A 17,738-nucleotide genomic window follows, 5' to 3' on the forward strand; every position below is an offset into this window, starting at 1 on the left:
ATATTCATTGCACAAGCAATGTACTTTTCTGAATATCAGCACATGTGCGCGAGCAAAAATGTGCTATTAATTTTATACAATAGTGCAGAGCAACGCAGTGTTTTGTTCCTTGAATTAATCAGATTTTGAATGAATCAAGTGAGCCAGTGATTCAACTGTCTATTCAGATGGACTCACTTGTTTCATTTCTAATTGAATCAGCCATTTTTAACTAATCGTTTGATTTGAATGATTCAATAAATCATTTACTAAAACATGGACTTGCTGCCACCTACTGGCAGTTTTATTGTCATCATTATTTATCCATGACAGGCCTAAACCAGACAAGGTGCAAGCACTACCAGCACAAAAAAAAAAAAAAAAAAACATTTAGCAAAATATTGACCAAAATCCCTCCATTTCAGGCACCAGAAGGAAAAAAAGCTTATAAATATTAGTTCATTTAATAAGGCTTATTTTTCATTAAATAACACCCTTTATGTAAAATTAGCTACAGGAACATATGGTAATATGCATGGCTAAGGACTTCATTTAGACAAGGCGATTTTCTCAATATTTTGATTTTTTTGCACCCTCAGATTCCAGATTTTCAAATAGTTGTATCTCAGCCAAATATTGTTCTATCCTAACAAACCATACATCAATGGAAAGCTTATTCTGTTTTCAGATGATGCTTTCAGTTTTCAATTTCGAAAAATTGACATTTAAGGTTTTGTGGTCCAGGGTCACAAATGTTTAAGCAAAGAAAGAAGGCGTAACTTTTATTCTCACTGTAGTATTGTTGCCGCCGCGGCCAATAAATGACAACTGGATGGTGTGGGTCAGCAGTACTGTGAACTTCATGTTAAAGGATCAATAAACACTGTTGTCATTTAGAAATAAGAACACATGTGTGTTTGAATCGAGACTGTGATCTTTAAATGATTAATCGTGCTAAGATGCTAAACACAGAACAGCCACTGTTTCAATGTCAAGACATTCCTACCATCATGAAATATTGTATAGCTCCCTGTGTGTGTTTAGGTTTGGAGATGAAATGATCTCCCAAACAATGCCTAGATCTTGTGTCCAATCAAAAAACTAGCCTTGTTTTCTAACAGATAAATGGATGAATAGATCAATACACTGCTTGGACAGGATCTAAACCAACCAAAACATTAATACCACACTCTCTTTATAAAACGTCACTATACAAACCATAACGATATGTTGCTCTGAAATTTTATCTAGTTTGGTTTGCTTTATATTCTACACTTTTTGTGTAACAAAAGACTCCCGTCCTATCTGTAAGAAGGCCATTTATACGATAATGTCATTGTTCACACAAAGCATCGAGTCTTCTAGTAGAAAGTCACTGACAAAAATGGAAAACATTTTCCCTGTGATTTTCCCACCAATGTTGTCAATAATGAAATTGTTTCATCGCAGACATGGTGAATAAACATTTCTGCCATTCAGATATCATCCACGTAACTAGCCATTTTAGTCAAAAATGCCTTCAATTTCATAAATCAACAACATCTCATTAAAAAATAAACATTGCACTCATCCTTTTAACAAATAACACCCAAAGGAAAGCTTCATCTGTCTGTGGATCATTTATCCAGGCTGTAAATAGGAAGAGATTAGCCCCTGCGTTTCTGACAGGTGCACTCTATGCTGTGTACTTGCTCTACATCTAAAGAGCAGAAACAATATCTCAAGTCAGACAGTCAAAGTGATTTAACTGTAGAGTAAGCTATAGCTTGCTTAATTAATGGAATATACAGTACACACAAACAGTTGGGAATTGGTGTGAATTACTGCTTCACTACAGTTATTTTAATAAAGAGGATTATTGTGCAGTTTTAGGCCTGTAATGTGCTACTGTAAAGCCACCGCTGCATTTTAATACATACTATGTATAGATAGATTGATATAGAGAGATATAGAAAAATTAGAAAGTAATTACTAACACTGAATTTTTCATATACTGTATCACTGTCCACATGCTGCTATAAGACATGCAGTCTTGTTCCTATTTTTTATTTTTTTTACTTTTTTTTTTTCTATTTACCACGCCATACAATCAATTATGCACATTAAGCACAAATTCAAATTAATATGTAAGATTGTGGACTCAGGGCATATTTATCAGTTCCTCAAATATGACAAGACATGTAATTATGACTAGTAATGCGTAAACATATTTCACTATTTTATAATCTTATTAAAAGATTAGAGCTTGAAAATGGCTTAACCACAGTTGTCTGTTTAGGGCCGATGGGCTAGGGCCTAAGCGGACTACAGATTTTCTTATATTTTCCCCCCTTGTTGCTATTTAGCCCGTCTTTAGCACTGAAAGAAAAGTGCTGTCTTGCTTGCCCTTTTGACGGTAATCTGTCATGACATGCTGTATTTTTCTCTGTCTAATGGGTTAAGGTTAGATCCAATCCTTTCCTCTGGAGTGCTTTAATATATTGGCATATGCATCAGCGACGTATGCAGAAATAAATGCACATACATTTTAAACCAATCATGCTAGAAAACATGTCTGCATACCAAGCACGACGGTACTGGAAATGGTTCACATTGCTGACTTGCAGGTTTCTGGATGGAGCCACCTGGAGAAGAGGAAGAGGAGGAAGAAGAAGAAGAAGAAAAAAACACCCTGGTAAATTTCTAAAACATATTCATTTTAATTTATTAATATTAGAATTAGTTAGCTTCATTTTTTAAATCATACTATATATGTTGTAGCTTGTACGTACTATATAGGTTGCATTTGTTACATTTTTGCAACTGTACACTATACCCCAATTCAAACCCAATAAATGCTGAACAAATGCAGAAATGTTTAATGTTGTAATGTTTCAGAAATTATTCCATTAAAAGGGCGTTTTGTTCCACTTCCAATACCATTTTATTGCAGCAGTAATAATATATGTATGATCGAACCTCTTCAGCAGCAAAACGGAATAGAAGTATTAAACTACCAAAACATGCACAAACAGACACAAGCACATAAAAGTCTCATCATCTTATTTCACTCTTAGAATTAGCCTGCAAACAGAGGGAGTGATGGGAACGATCACGTTTGAGACATGAGCCTCAGGGGGAAAGGAGCAAAGAGAATGGGAAGCGGGAGGGAGGAAGTGAGAGAAGGAGCAGCCCGCTAAGACATATGGAGTTAATACGCTAGCACCGGGTAGCTAGAATTATCACCGTCACATAATCCACGTCTGTTTTATTGTGTTCTCTAAAGTCGGCATGCACTTATTAAAAAGCAAGCAAACAGCAGTGCATTATTGCTGATTTCTTAAGTCTGTCGAACAATATGTCAAAGCACCCTGCGCCACTGTAGCAAGCTAATACACAATCAGTTTAATACACTGGCCGAGCTAATGGTACTATTTTCCTTTTAACTCTGCGCACTATTGATCTATTAAGATCCCTGCAAGAAAACAACTTTTGCAAATTGTGCACTATTTTAAGGGGAAATTCACAGGCCAGAATATCTAATGTGTCTCCTTTTGAACACATAAGCGCACCCATTTGTTTTGGCCGGGGAAAGGGGCAATTTAACAAGTGAGCAAGCTATCTGGTGGACTTGGGTCGGTGGCCTGAAATTGATTATATCCCACTGCCTTTCAACTTGATTAATGTTAGTTTGTATTTTTTCCCCTTCACACATTTTACACCTTTAACCACTGATTTGGCTAAATAAAAATAATAATAATAATAATAATAATAATAATAATAATAATTAAGCAATGTTACAAGAGAAAGAGTGCTGTTATCCCGAATAGCTGCTTAGCACATGCGGTAAGTTAATATTAAGTAATTTGCATTGTAGAGAGAGAGTATTTCAAGTACAGTACCTCTGTCTCTTTTTACTTGCTACTGAAAATACTTCAAATTTCCCTTGCCTGTCCGAGCAACACAATGCAGTTGTATTTATTAAATGAATCAGTGTTTTTGAACAAATCGACTGAATAAATGATTCAATGACTCACTTATAAAGACTGTGGGTGATTCTCAATTGCAAGGATGCGTCCTAGTAAGGCTGTATACTTTGGCTACTGTGTCATCAAGTACCATCAAATGTCTTCTCAGTTTTAAGCATCCTTGGAAGGCAGACTTTATTTCACATACTTTCACATACACTAAGTGTATTTTGAAGGACGCATCAAGTGTATCCTTTGTGTCCTCCATTTACCCACAATCAACAGAAAGCAAACATATCTGGATTGCTGCAGAATAAGAGAAGTACATGAGCCCAAGATTAAGTTTTAACCGTTTTTTTTTTTTATTTAAAAAAAAAAAAAACTAACACTAGCTCCTCTATTCTTTTTGTATTCTATCTATTTGTTTTCTGTTTATTACACAATTAACAAAAAGCAAAAAAAGGCCTCTAACACTAGATTGCCCTATTCTTTTTTCTATTCTGTCTTTTTATTTTTATTTATTATATAATAATTAAATAAGTATTACATAATTAAATAATAATTACATTTATTATATTAATAAAAAAAACCTTGCTATGTGTAATGCGTTAGGCTAACTGAGATTTGTCATAGCACTTTCATATCAATGCTCTTTTGTTAATTTTGATTGCTTCCATTTACCTCATTTGTAAATTGCTTTGGCTAAAAGCATCTGCTAAATGACTAAATGTAAATGTAAATTTGTTTAGCACATCAACATAATATAGCAGTCTTCCAATTGAGCATCACTTGTTTGATTCCTGTATTAATCAAAGTTGTTGAACAATCTGGCTGAGTGAGCAATTCAACGATTCACTCATAGCAACAGTCACTTCTTTCATTTGGGAATGAATCAGCATTTTTTAATGAATCGGTTGAGTTTAAGGATCAAAATGACCCAACAAAAGAAGGTTTTTGTCCACTACCCAACATTAAACATCTGTGAAAATATTCTTTCTGTTTTAATGTTGAAAAGGCATGTAACAGCACAAAACACAAACACATACAAAAACACCAAGCAGCCCAAGAGGGTGCTTGTTTGTTCAAAAGAGTGAAAGAATTGGGATTTAGAGGGAGAACAGAAGAACATTTGTGTAGAAATGAAGACAGATGGAGATGGTGGAAAAAAGGTCAGCCACCTGCAGTTTCCCCCTCGCTGATTCCTCATCACGCTGCGCCTCACGCTCAGCTCTAATCAGCCATGAGCATGACTCATACAGGTGACAATCACTACATATCTCCCTAGCATGCTGCCCACCAACACTCAGAGTTCATACTACACTGTGACATGCTCTTTCCAGATTAATGGACTGGAGAGTCATTACACCAATATTTGCCGGGTGTCACACCCTGACTAACTTCTAAATATTGATACTAAACCACATTTACTTATAAATTTTTTATACTATTAAAAATAAAAACAAATCAAACACACCAAAACAAAAGACACTTAAATGTAAGTCCATAGCACACACACCTCAACAAAAGTGACTGTGAGATCTGAGAGCTGTGGGGTAGAGACCTAGCAGATCAGTGAATTAAGTGTTTTAATTAAAACATAGCACATCTGTCACAACCACTGGACCAATTAGAATAATGCCTTACAGCCTAAAAAAAAGATGGGAAGGTTGTTAAATTCTAATTTAGCCTGCGCTCGCAGATTGGAAAAGAGTCTTTGAAAAGGTCTACACCCAAACAGCCAGAATATCTAGCAAGATGATTCAGCTTGTATTGTGAGTCAGCTCCAAAAAGGTTCATATTGTATTAAACATATTAGCAAAACATTCAGACCCCATTACATTTTTCACTCTTTGTTATAGTGCATACATATATATATATATATATATACACACACATATAGTGGGTACAGAAAGTATTCAGACCCCCTTAAATTTTTCACTCTTTGTTATATTGCAGCCATTTGCTAAAATCATTTAAGTTATTTTTTTTCCTCAGTGTACACACAGCACCCCATATTGACAGAAAAAAAAAACAGAATTGTTGACATTTTTGCAGATTTATTAAAAAAGAAAAACTGAAACAGTTGTTGTATTTCTCTTGTTAAGCCACTCCTGAGGTGTTTTACCTGGGCTAAGGAGAAGAAGAACTGGACTGTTGCCCAGTGGTCCAAAGTCCTCTTTTCAGATCAGAGCAAGTTTTGTGTTTCATTTGGAAACCAAGGTCCTAGAGTCTGGAGGAAGTGGTGGAGAATCTTATAGCCCAAGTTGCTTGAAGTCCAGTGTTAAGTTTCCACAGTCTGTGATGATTTGGGGTGCAATGTCATCTGCTTGTGTTTGTCCATTGTGTTTTTTGAAAACCAAAGTCACTGCACCCATTTACCAAGACATTTTGGAGCACTTCATGCTTCCTTCTACTGACCAGCATTTTGAAGATGCTGATTTCATTTTACCAGCAGGATTTGGTACCTGCCCACACTGCCAAAAGCACCAAAAGCTGGTGAAATGACCATGTTGTTGTTGTGCTTGACTGGCCAGCAAACTCACTAGACATGAACCCCACAGAGAATCCATGGGGTATTGTCAAGAGGAAAATGAGAAACAAGAGACCAAAAAAGCAGATGAGCTGAAGGCCACTGTCAAAGAAACCTGGGCTTCCATAACACCTCAGCAGTGCCACAAACTGATCACCTCCATGCCACGCCGAATTGAGGCAGTAATTACCAAGTAAATTGAGCCCCTACCAAGTATTGAGTACATATACAGTAAATGAACATACGTTCCAGAAGACCAACAATTCACTAAAAATGTTTTTTTTTTTAATTGTTCTAATGAAGTATTCTAATTTGTTGAGATAGTGAATTAGTGGATTTTTGTTAAATGTGAGCAAAAATCATCACAAATAAAAGAACCAAAGACTTAAACTACTTCAGTCTGCACAAGTTTCACAATTTAAGTTGAATTACTGAAATAAATGAACTTTTGCACGACATTCTAATTTATTGAGATGCATAAAAATATATATATATATATAAAAAAATATTGATAACACTGGCACTGATATGTGTTTTAAGTGGACTATATTATAAAATACATATTAGATACATTACCTTAATTGTTTTCCAGCCAAAATAAAAAATAAAAAAAAATAAATAAAAAATAAAACACTTCTACTGTGATTCATGTTGTGAGTCAATTTCTATTATGGAAACATTGAGACATGATATATGAAATGGCTAGAGGTTTCTATGAGTCAATATATCACAGGAAATGTAACACTACATTTTATGAGTGGTTGACATCTAAGCGAAACCTTTGCATGATAAATGCTTGTGCCTTCATGTGATGTCAGAGTGTATTTTATCTGTCAGCCGATCGATATGATTATGCATATATCTTATTGTTTCCAGTATTGTGGCAGTGATTTCACAGGGAGGTCAACATAATATCTTCACCTGATATGGCCACTTATTATAAAACTAGACATCTTTTACTGTCCCCAAGTGGTTCATCCATCATGCATGACTACATCGCTGTCTCCTCACATTCAAAATAATGAAACTAAGCTCATGTTTCTATGCTGATGACATGCTATTAAATAACCATGTTTAGGACATAAGCTGTCATATCAATCAAGTCTTTCAGATGCATGAGGAAAAGATATAAGGAAAAGCTGACATATTCATGATGACATATTTATGAAAAAGTTACATGGCCTAATGTTCCATTCAGATTATATATTTCAGAGGTCAAGAAAGTAGTTCATTAGAAAATACTTCATAAAATAAACAGGTTTATCCAGAGGACTCATATCTAAGCCATTTGGTGATATATAGTCCAATAATATCACACAAAACAGCACATACTGTAAAGTAACCTTTGACCCTATGACAAAACATCCCTCAATATTTACTAACAAAATTTACTAAAAGTCACCCTAATAAATGTCAAACTATCCCTCAGTATCAAAATTGTGCTTTTTTCATGCTATTGGTCAAAAAGATCAAAGTTAATTTAGTTAAAATGGCGAAATCCATATCAATAATAATAAGAATTTAGTGTCATCCATAAGATTATAGTGAGGTTAGTGGAAAGGGGGAACTTTAATTTGATTATCATGTCTCAAGGGTTCTCACTGCTAATCATTTTTTTGCAAGATTATTTCAATTTATTTTACCCTCAAGGAAAAGGAAGGAATTAAACTGAACAAAATTTGATTATAATTTCCCCCCCCTTTACATAACCAAAGGGTGTATATGTATTGTTAACCTGCCTTGGGCTCTGATGAGATATTAAATCTGCTCCAACACATCTGTTAAATGTCTCCTTTAATAAGCAACAGAGTCTCAGTTTTCTATTAAAGCTAATACAGAGTCCAGCAAATAATGTCCAGTACAGGCTCCTTCTTTTGCTGTTTATTGCTATCACATGAATCGGATTGTGCAGGACTGTAGCATGTAATTCATATGCTGTATTCTCATTCAATCTGAAATATCAATATCAGAAAATCACCTTGGTATTATACAGATCATTAGGGGAATTTTCCCAACTTGAAATTCTTTCTGTACAGGGCATGTATGTTCAACATGCAGACATGCTTTGACTAATAAGTGTCTTCTTTACTATAAACCTTGCTCCAGGGTATTTTTCCACAGTTGGTCAGAGAGAGGGGTCGAGGCAGAGTGAAGGACCCTTAAGGCTTGTGAGAGAAGCCGTGACGCCTTAAAGCCTGATTGTTATTTCAGAAGTGGAGAGCTAAAAGTGGAGTACAGATGTATCAAGAGACACACCACCCTTGCTAGTCAGTTTTGCCAATATGCAGCCATAATTAAATTGGAAATATCATATTGAATTGAATGCAGAATTTATGGCAACAATTTATTTAAGAATTATTACTAAAAAAACTTAATTACAAATGACAAAACACTTAGTTTAACAAAAACACACTGTATATATTATGGGCTATTGCAGAGAGATTAAAAAAAAAAAAAAGCAGCTTGGCGCTACAAGACAAAGCTCTTTGTCTAACCAGACAAACAAGAGCTTGATAAATGAAAACTTTTTCATGCATTAAAAACAAGCTTTAGACTCAATGGATATTCGAAGCGATTTACATTTATAGACTTTGTACCAAAATAGGGATTACATTTTCATTCTATATTTGCATGCTTGCATATTTACATAATCTAAAATCTTTATTTGCATATTTCTTGTGCCAGAGCTCCATAGCCGGCACTGAGAGCATGTGCACTCCTCTGCTTTTTCATGGTATTTGCCAATGGAGAAACTGAGCTGGAAAGCTAAGCAAATGAGATTAGATCAAACCTTATTCTTTCCAATCGGCCCCACTGCACCCATGAATCAGATCATTGAACTAAAGCTGTTGTCCCTGAATCTGAGCCAAACACAGACCCTCTGCTTCCATTTGACCAGTAGGACACTGAAACACATAAAAGTAAACACATGCAAATGCATACAAACACATGAATGCACACAAATAAAGAGCTGTCTACGAAGAATAATAAAAAAAAAACAACAGTCCAAGCACAAAGCAGTATAGTAGCATGCATTATTGTTTATGGACGTCAAGTATAATTTTGAAAATCAGGTCCGCATGGCATTAAAAGTACATCAGGAGTCTCTGAAGAGCGAATCAGTTCATGCTCAGATGGTAAAAAGCACTTTACAGCGCCGTCAGGTAGCGGTGAAGATTAAAAGATATATGAGGTTTTTCACAATGTGTGACACAATGTCAAGACAAACTGGCTCAGAAAGGCAAAATAGAGTCAGACACACACAATAATTAGTTTTAGCGTGCTTCATTTAAGTTCAATAATAAACTCCCTACATTAAATTCCCCATAATAAATTCACCGAGACGCTTGTGAGGAAACTGACCATTTTAATAAACAGTCAATATCTCAAACCCGCATCAACGGAAAATAGAGAATGTTTAATCATGACAATTATGTCCTGTGAATTCAGCTATGTGGAGTGTAAATGTAGGCAGCATGTTTAAACAGTAGGTAAAACAATACAGATTGGCTTAAGTGGAGATAAAAGCACTTTCAAATGCTTTCAAACGAGCACCTGTGACGCATACTCAAACTAATAAACAAATAAACATGCATATACAGTACGCTCTCATATACGCAGAGCGCGGAGGTGGATAGGTGTACCTAGGTGACAGACAGGTGACCCCTGCCACCCTTGGTGCCCCCCATCACTGTGCCCACCCCCAGTCCCATTCCAACTAATCACAGTCTCATGATTTATTCAAACCATTCATCAGTCAGATCTGATTATTCATCGCCCCAAAATATGAATAATAAAGCACCTCAAGCCATGTCTCAGCATGTCGGCCATTACCATATGCTCAGTGTGCTGTTGTTTATTGCTGAAGGAACGAGTGTGTTTGTGTGTGCATGAGGGGGTTTCAGCCAAAACCACCCTCATTTCACTGGAAGAGCTCTATTTCCTTTCTCTTGCTCCCGCACACATACATTCAGATATTTTGCATTCAAAGAGGCTTATGGATAATTCCCATTGAAATAATTGATTGTTTGTCCACTGGAGTGGCTGAGTAAATAATGGATGGCTTCATCAGGGCCTCCTGCACCCTGAGCGGCTGACTGACAGCTTGCTTTAATAAGCAACTCTCCTGAGAGCTCACTGCAGGACGTATACACACAGCTCAAAAAAAAAAACACACACAGACACACACACACACACACACACACACCGCTGAATACAAATATACAAATACCGCAGCTTATTCATATTTAATCTCACCATCAATGTACAAAAGATCCATGATAACTGAATGCTCTATGCTCAACTCACAGGTTTTGTTTACTGAGTGTTTCTGTGTGAGCAAACAGGAGGTAAAACAGACATCTGAAATCAAATAATAGCCATATACACTCACTTTCACAAACAAACATTAACTTTCTACACTTTTAAACACAAAAGTTGTCTGCAACTTTTATTTAATTTTTTTTTTTACAAAAAAAGTTCACAAGTCGTCTGCAACTGGTATGGAAGTAACTTTTGCATAAATTGCTAATCAGCAAATATTTCTGAGATCTCAAAACATGTTCATTATACACACATACATGTGACAAAAAAAGAAGAAAAAAAAGATTGACTTTGGAAAAAAAGAAGAAGAGATTGTTTTTGAAAATGTTTTTGCAGCTCGAGAGATACATGGAAGGCTTTTCTGCAGTTCCTCACAGTGACTGCTTAAATGAGCTTCCTGCTGTTGCACTATTTTAAGTGTTATGTCTTGCTTTAAATGAGAGCTGCTTCTGTGAGACACCGGCTCTGGGGACGCATGTGATTAAAAGCAAGCGAAATCCGCTGAGTCACAGACCAACAGGCTGAGAAGTCGACTGTAGAAAGGTGCTCCTTCTTTCCATTTACTATCTCACTCACTCTCCACCACTGAGGGCTTTATATATGATATAAAAGGCAAACTGGTGTCACATTACATTACAGTCACATATCCAGTGATTTTGCAGTAAGAATAATATTTTTACTTTACAGATATAATATTATTAATAAAACAAAATTTTTAATTTTAACATTAATCAAGTTTCAACCTCAAAAGATGATTACATTTTCTTCTTCTTTAAAAAAAATACAAAAATTAATCTGTTTATTTTAATTATATATTTTATTATTAATTAATAAAAAAAATTTAAAATTTTAATTGTCTAATTAAGATGATTATGTAATGTTCATTGCTACAGTAAATAGATAAATAAACCTGTGCTGTGCTCCAAGTTTTGGTAAGGTCTGCAAGAACTCCAAAACCTCATATAAAATGAATGGAAAGCAAAATAGATCATATAATATTTAGTTTGACCTCCTGAGCTTGTCGATTGACATTTTCTGAAGGTTAAACACCTTTCACTGATCATTTGACTTTCAGCCGTTATTTTGTACCCTGTTTGTGAAAACTGCAATACATGTGACCCAATTGCTCAAAATAAAGTGTGTGATTATGATTAAAATGGAAAACAAAATGGGGAGGGAAAGTTAGTAAACCATTCTTTAATCTTAAATTAGAAAACATCGTTGACAAACATATTACAGGCTAATGTGCAGTATTAATTTAATACAGTACCTTGAGCACAAAGGATCAGGATCAAAATGGTGTTCAGCAGGCTCTTTTGATCTTTTGCAAACATTGTAGGGCAACTGGTCATTGCGTCTTCTGGGCCTTCTTTACCTCATTGTAGCTGATCAGAAAAACATCAGGTTAGATTTCACAATATGCTGCAGTACAGTCAGTATGACTGCTTACAAGCATATGTTGTCTCTCATCAAGCTAATTAGATTCAGTCTTTGACTCTAAACCAAGCAATGCATTCTTTTGAGTCTTTAATTGCTTATTTAACATTTACAAAGTGCAGTGCAGTGTTTTCTATATTTTTATTGACTGCCACAACCTTATGCCTACCTCTGATTCTGTCAACAATGTTTATTGACTGCCACAACCTTATGCCTACCTCTGATTCTGTCAACAATGCCACCACTGCAACACGTATGCAAGTGATATTCACATACTTACTCAAAACACACATGAAAGGAATGCTTTGAAGTGTGAGCATGGATGCAGAGCGCTGAGTCCCCGCCATGAGAAATATAGAAGAAATCAGGGATTACAGATGCCGCTTGGAGTCATGAGGAACAGACTACATTTGATCCCGGGATCAATGATCCACTTCTTGCATGAAAGGATCGTGACAGTTGGAGTCTCTGTGTGTGTTTGTTTATAAACCTTAGGCTGGGACACACAACCCTCATGTTGCTTTGGAAAGATCACAAGTGAAGCATGAAAAGCATAGGTTCAAGTTTTTAAAAAAACTTCTCACATAAATCTGATTAAAATCTGATACAAAGATGACTTTCACGCTTCAACAAATAATTAGATACATCATTAACTTAACATACAAATTGGCATTTTAAAGCAAATATTTACAGATTAATACTGTTGACGGGTTTGTTTCCATTTAGACTCTTGAAAATCACCCAAGCAACTTCCCAGGGGAGGTCAGCATCCATTGACAGCATATTTATTGGATGATAATTTTATCATTGTTAAAATTAGCTGCCAATAACAGCTGCAGAGAGTAAACAACTAATTTCCCATTAGCAACGGTTTTTAATTTACTTATCTAATTCATATTGTGTGGCTCATTACCATCAGACGCTGAAGGTAGAAGTGGACACAGGTTTAAATGCTCAAAACAATGCATGGGTAATAAAACATGGGGAAAGATGCAAATTGAAGAGTGTTTGTGTTGGTGTGAGAACTGCTCTTCTTTCAATGGGCTCTTAGGGCCTAAAGAATGGCACTAGGTAAACTGGAGGGCCAGCAATGTTTACTCCTGATATGAGCTGTATGGTACCCTTGTAAAGGTTTTTCATTAGCAGGCTCCTAACACATTCCCTCTACTTAGGGATGAAGGTGATGCAGCAAAAAACAAAGGTGAGAAAAAGACAGATACGGAGAGAAACGAAAGAGGTTTTATAACCTGTGGGAGCTACTAGCTGTTTAGCATGTGAAGAGGGAGACGGAAACTCCTTGAGTTTAATTCAAACGCAAATCACACTGTCCACTTTGATTTACAAAAGTACTTGGAGATGGAAATCACAAGCGGTTTATGTAAAGAGCGTTGTACTGCCTGCTCAATATTGTCTCAATGCCGTGCAAATTATTTCGCTATTCAATACTCATCAATTTTTCAAAGGAAATGCTCAGAGATAAGTGACCTCTCACCTCTCACAGCACTGCTTCAATATATAACCCAAGAGCGTAGGTTTGATTTTAGCATTGCTAGGGACATTTTAAAATCAAACTAAACAGATGCATCATGTTTTCGCCTACACAGTGAAATTGTCTTCTTGTTTGGAAAGAGTAGTTATATAAGCAAGTGGTACTTTGTTTACAATGAATAAGTTGGAGTTTGATGATTTTATTTGAAAATCCATAAACTAACAAAGCTTTGGGATAGACTAAACATAATTAAGCGCAACTAAGTAAGTTAATTGACATAATTTAGCTCAACTAAGTAAGTTAATTGACTCAAATTTGTAACTCAATATAAAGGAAAATAGCTGTAGGAAACAACAATATGATTTACGTAATAGGTCACACAACAATGCCAACACGGATGCAGTATGTCTGGATTGTATTTATACTACAAACATGCATTTTATTTACCTTCGGCTTCATGCAAACTGATAAATTTAATAATGTAATCAAAACCAAACACATTAACAGATTTGAACACCTTGTATTAAACTTGTATAAACTAAAGTGTATATTCAAAGTGTACAGATTTGGATAACCCATGACTTACAATAAATCAAAAGTTAATTAATATAATAACCTACATATACAAAACTTAAATTAGTTCAACAAATTAAGTTAATTTACTTAATTCAGTAACTCAATTTAATGAAACAAACAAAAATAACAAAAATAATAAAAAAAAAACAAACACAAAATTAAAGAAAAAAACCAAACATGCATATACATTACAATTAACACCACAAAAATTCATAAACTCACCATTTTAGCTTCTGTCAAATTGATTAACTCAATTATATTATCAAAACTAATTACACTAAATGAATATTTCAACCAAAACTGAACATTTGCTACTCTCCTTCAAGAAATCCAGTGTAGGTGATTCTCTTTATAGAGCAGAAAATTAAAGATGATTTTTGCTGAACCTGTGATCCTTGGTTATGCATTAAAAGTTAATGGGTTCCATCACTTTGAGAGTCAAAAAAGAAGGTACGCAAAACGCAACATAAAACCCACGGCTCCAGGTGATATATTGAACAAAGAATAAATGTCAATTCTCTACCTAACAAATTAAAACACCAACATCTTGGATGGCCTGAAGGCCTTCACACCACAAATTTTCATTTTTTCCACAACTATTCCAATAAAAACATTAACTAAAACCAAGAAACTAATCAACCTAAATCATAATGGCCTGAAGGTGAGTAAATTAAAATCAAATTTTCATTTTGGGGTGAACTATTCCTTTAAAAGGTTTAACACCCTTGCATTGTCCCTTGTGTTGGGAATGAAGCTAAAGGGTATATTCAAAGTGTACAGATTTGGGTAGCCCATAACTGAGTGAAAATTTCAAAAGAACACATACAAAAGAAAAAAAAAAAAAACACACGCATACATACAGAACAAGCGCACACCTAAACATACACAAACACAAACAAAACATATTTACACATTGACACACAATCAGCAGCCTGCATGATTGCTGCCCCACAGAGATCAGTACAGTGTTTGATCCACAAAGAAAGCACAAACAAAGCCTGTAATACCCAAAAATAACCCACAAACACACAAAAATGGGGTCCTGTGGGACACATGTAAAGTCAAACAACATACACACACACACTCAGTGCCTACTCCTCAAGCAGAATGGAGACTGTCATTGGCAAAGCATCCTCCCGTGATAGGAACAGCCCCAGATGGTCCCGTCATGGCTGTCATTGCCTCAGTCTCCAGGAATACACCTGTGACAGCTGGAACATGTGTAGCCAGTCACAGCAGCCCAGCTATGGAGACTAATTATCTCCCACCGCTGATCTACAGAAAAGGGACAAGTGTTTTTTTCATCTGCGTTTCTCATCATGCCAAGGTTGCGCTTATAGAAGCCGCACGGAGAAGTGAATTAATGAATTCTGTGTCCCAGAATGCATTTGCTTACAAAGCTTGAATGAACATGTTGTGTACATACCTGCTGATATGCTGATCTGATAGTTTGTAAACAGTGCAGCACATGATAGGTGGGATTTGCTTACGCTCGTTGTTTGGGATTCGTTCTTCTCTCCATTGTGCATTGGGAGGAGGCAGAAACTCTAAACAATGTTACGATGCTAATCATTGTTCAGTTGCTGCTCTCCCGTTTCCAAAGCTTACAAATCTAATTCTTTAAAGATCTAATTGACCCAATTTACAATTTTTCATAACACAAACATTAAAAAAAAATAACATAATACTATAAATCAGATTTCATTTTTGAGTTACATTAATATAAACAGAGGAAATTATATCTTTGTTTTTATTTCGCTGCCTTCTAATTAACAAGTGTTTCAGTGAATTATAATTACAAAACATATAAACAAGGAGAACCAAAATCTGTTCTCTTGATTGATGTAATTTATGTATTTAGCAATTTCACTGCACTAAAATCAAAAAAAAAAGCAAAAATCAAGCAATCATCATTCACATAACACAGTGGTTTAGGGTCATCAGCATTAAACATTCAATCTCAGCACTTAAACCTGCTACACCATACATTTCATGTATAAGTAAGCCCATAATCCAAACCAGATGTTAAAAAGAGCATATCTCTGGTCTTATTGTGTGTGCACTGCAATATAGATTAAAACTTCACTTACTTTGCTTGATGGCCTGCTGTGTAGGTTCATATCCTGTTGTGAAGAAAAATAACTTATACTTAACAAACAACCTAGTCTCAATAAATAAATAAAAAATAATGTACATAAAAAAAAAACACATTGTTTTGTTTCACTCACAGTATAACTAAAAGATAAACTCAACATTAATTACAGAAAGAAGTTTATTAAAAATGTGTTTATCATGAACCTAAAAATTAGAAAAGTGTTCACATTTAATTGTTTTGGTTCATTTCATATACTACACACAGGTTAATATGAAAAAGTTTCATATGACAAACACACACACACACACTTAAAAAATGTTTTTACACACACACACACACATACACACACACACACACACACACACACACACACACACACACACACACACTCACATTAGTTTAAGAGTTAATGTTCCTTTTAAAACATTGATACCTGAAGTATTACCTAAATAGGTTACTGAAACATTCTTTTTGTTAACGCAAAACAAGACCAAATGGTTTGCATGTAGCTGTCTTTTACAAGTGAAAGATTGTAAGTACTTGCAAAATTGACTGGAGGAAACGTCACTTCTGGTAATGGTTGTAGTTTATCAATTGTGATGTGGCATTACCTATCACTCATCATGTGTTTCTCTGGTTCAGTCATTGTCTCTAATTTAATAGCACTTTTATTCAAGCAGGAAACTGTTCTCTGTAAAATCTTGCAACAACACTGATGTCTGTCTCAGGGGCTTATGTGAGCCATTTTCTAGATGCTCAAGCAGATAATATTCTGAATGAAAAGGAACTCCATTGACAGTAGACTTGTTCTTTGTTTTTGACACATGTACACTCAAAAAAAAAAAAAAAAAAAAAAAAAAATGCAAATTAAATGGCAAATGTGGAGTAGAACACATCCAGAGGCATTATATCATTAATTCCAACAGAACTATATTCTACATGTAGTGCATTAAATGTATGCTTTTGATTATTCAGTGAACTAAGTTTCTAGCTTTCATTTAATGTTTGTGAGTTCATATTTAGTTCATTAAATAAGACTGAGAAATGAAAGGCCGTAAAGCCCCTACTATAGTTTTTATGATATATCAAACTTAACTTATTTATATTTTAACACATTCATCTAAAAATGAGAAGAAAAAAATCTTTAGCTTATAATAAATTATGTTAGTGTCCATTTCCACAATTACAAAAGTTCACATTTTAGTTATATTTTTCGAACAAATTCAATCAAATTTTATCTCCCAAAAAACCTACACCAAAAAAACCACATTTAATAAGACAAATTTCTACTCCCCTACAAACATGAACTCTTTCTCAGATTTGAGAGATAAAAAGATCTACTGCTGTTGTAATTTACATCCA

The 17,738-nt window shown here is 35.0% G+C and overlaps 1 long non-coding RNA gene across 1 annotated transcript; it reads right to left on the reverse strand.

The window, feature by feature from the left end:
* Nucleotides 1–1,626: 1,626 nt before the first annotated feature.
* LOC122147453 lies at nucleotides 1,627–12,806 on the reverse strand. The gene is made up of 3 exons (XR_006161635.1): nucleotides 12,435–12,806; nucleotides 12,050–12,385; nucleotides 1,627–2,603 (listed from the first exon to the last, which is right to left on the reverse strand). It is a non-coding gene; the product is annotated as an uncharacterized LOC122147453 (long non-coding RNA).
* Nucleotides 12,807–17,738: the final 4,932 nt, after the last annotated feature.

The sequence above is a fragment of the Cyprinus carpio genome, chromosome A14, assembly GCF_018340385.1.
Source record: "Cyprinus carpio isolate SPL01 chromosome A14, ASM1834038v1, whole genome shotgun sequence".
In the NCBI taxonomy this organism is placed as follows: Eukaryota; Metazoa; Chordata; class Actinopteri; order Cypriniformes; family Cyprinidae; genus Cyprinus; species Cyprinus carpio.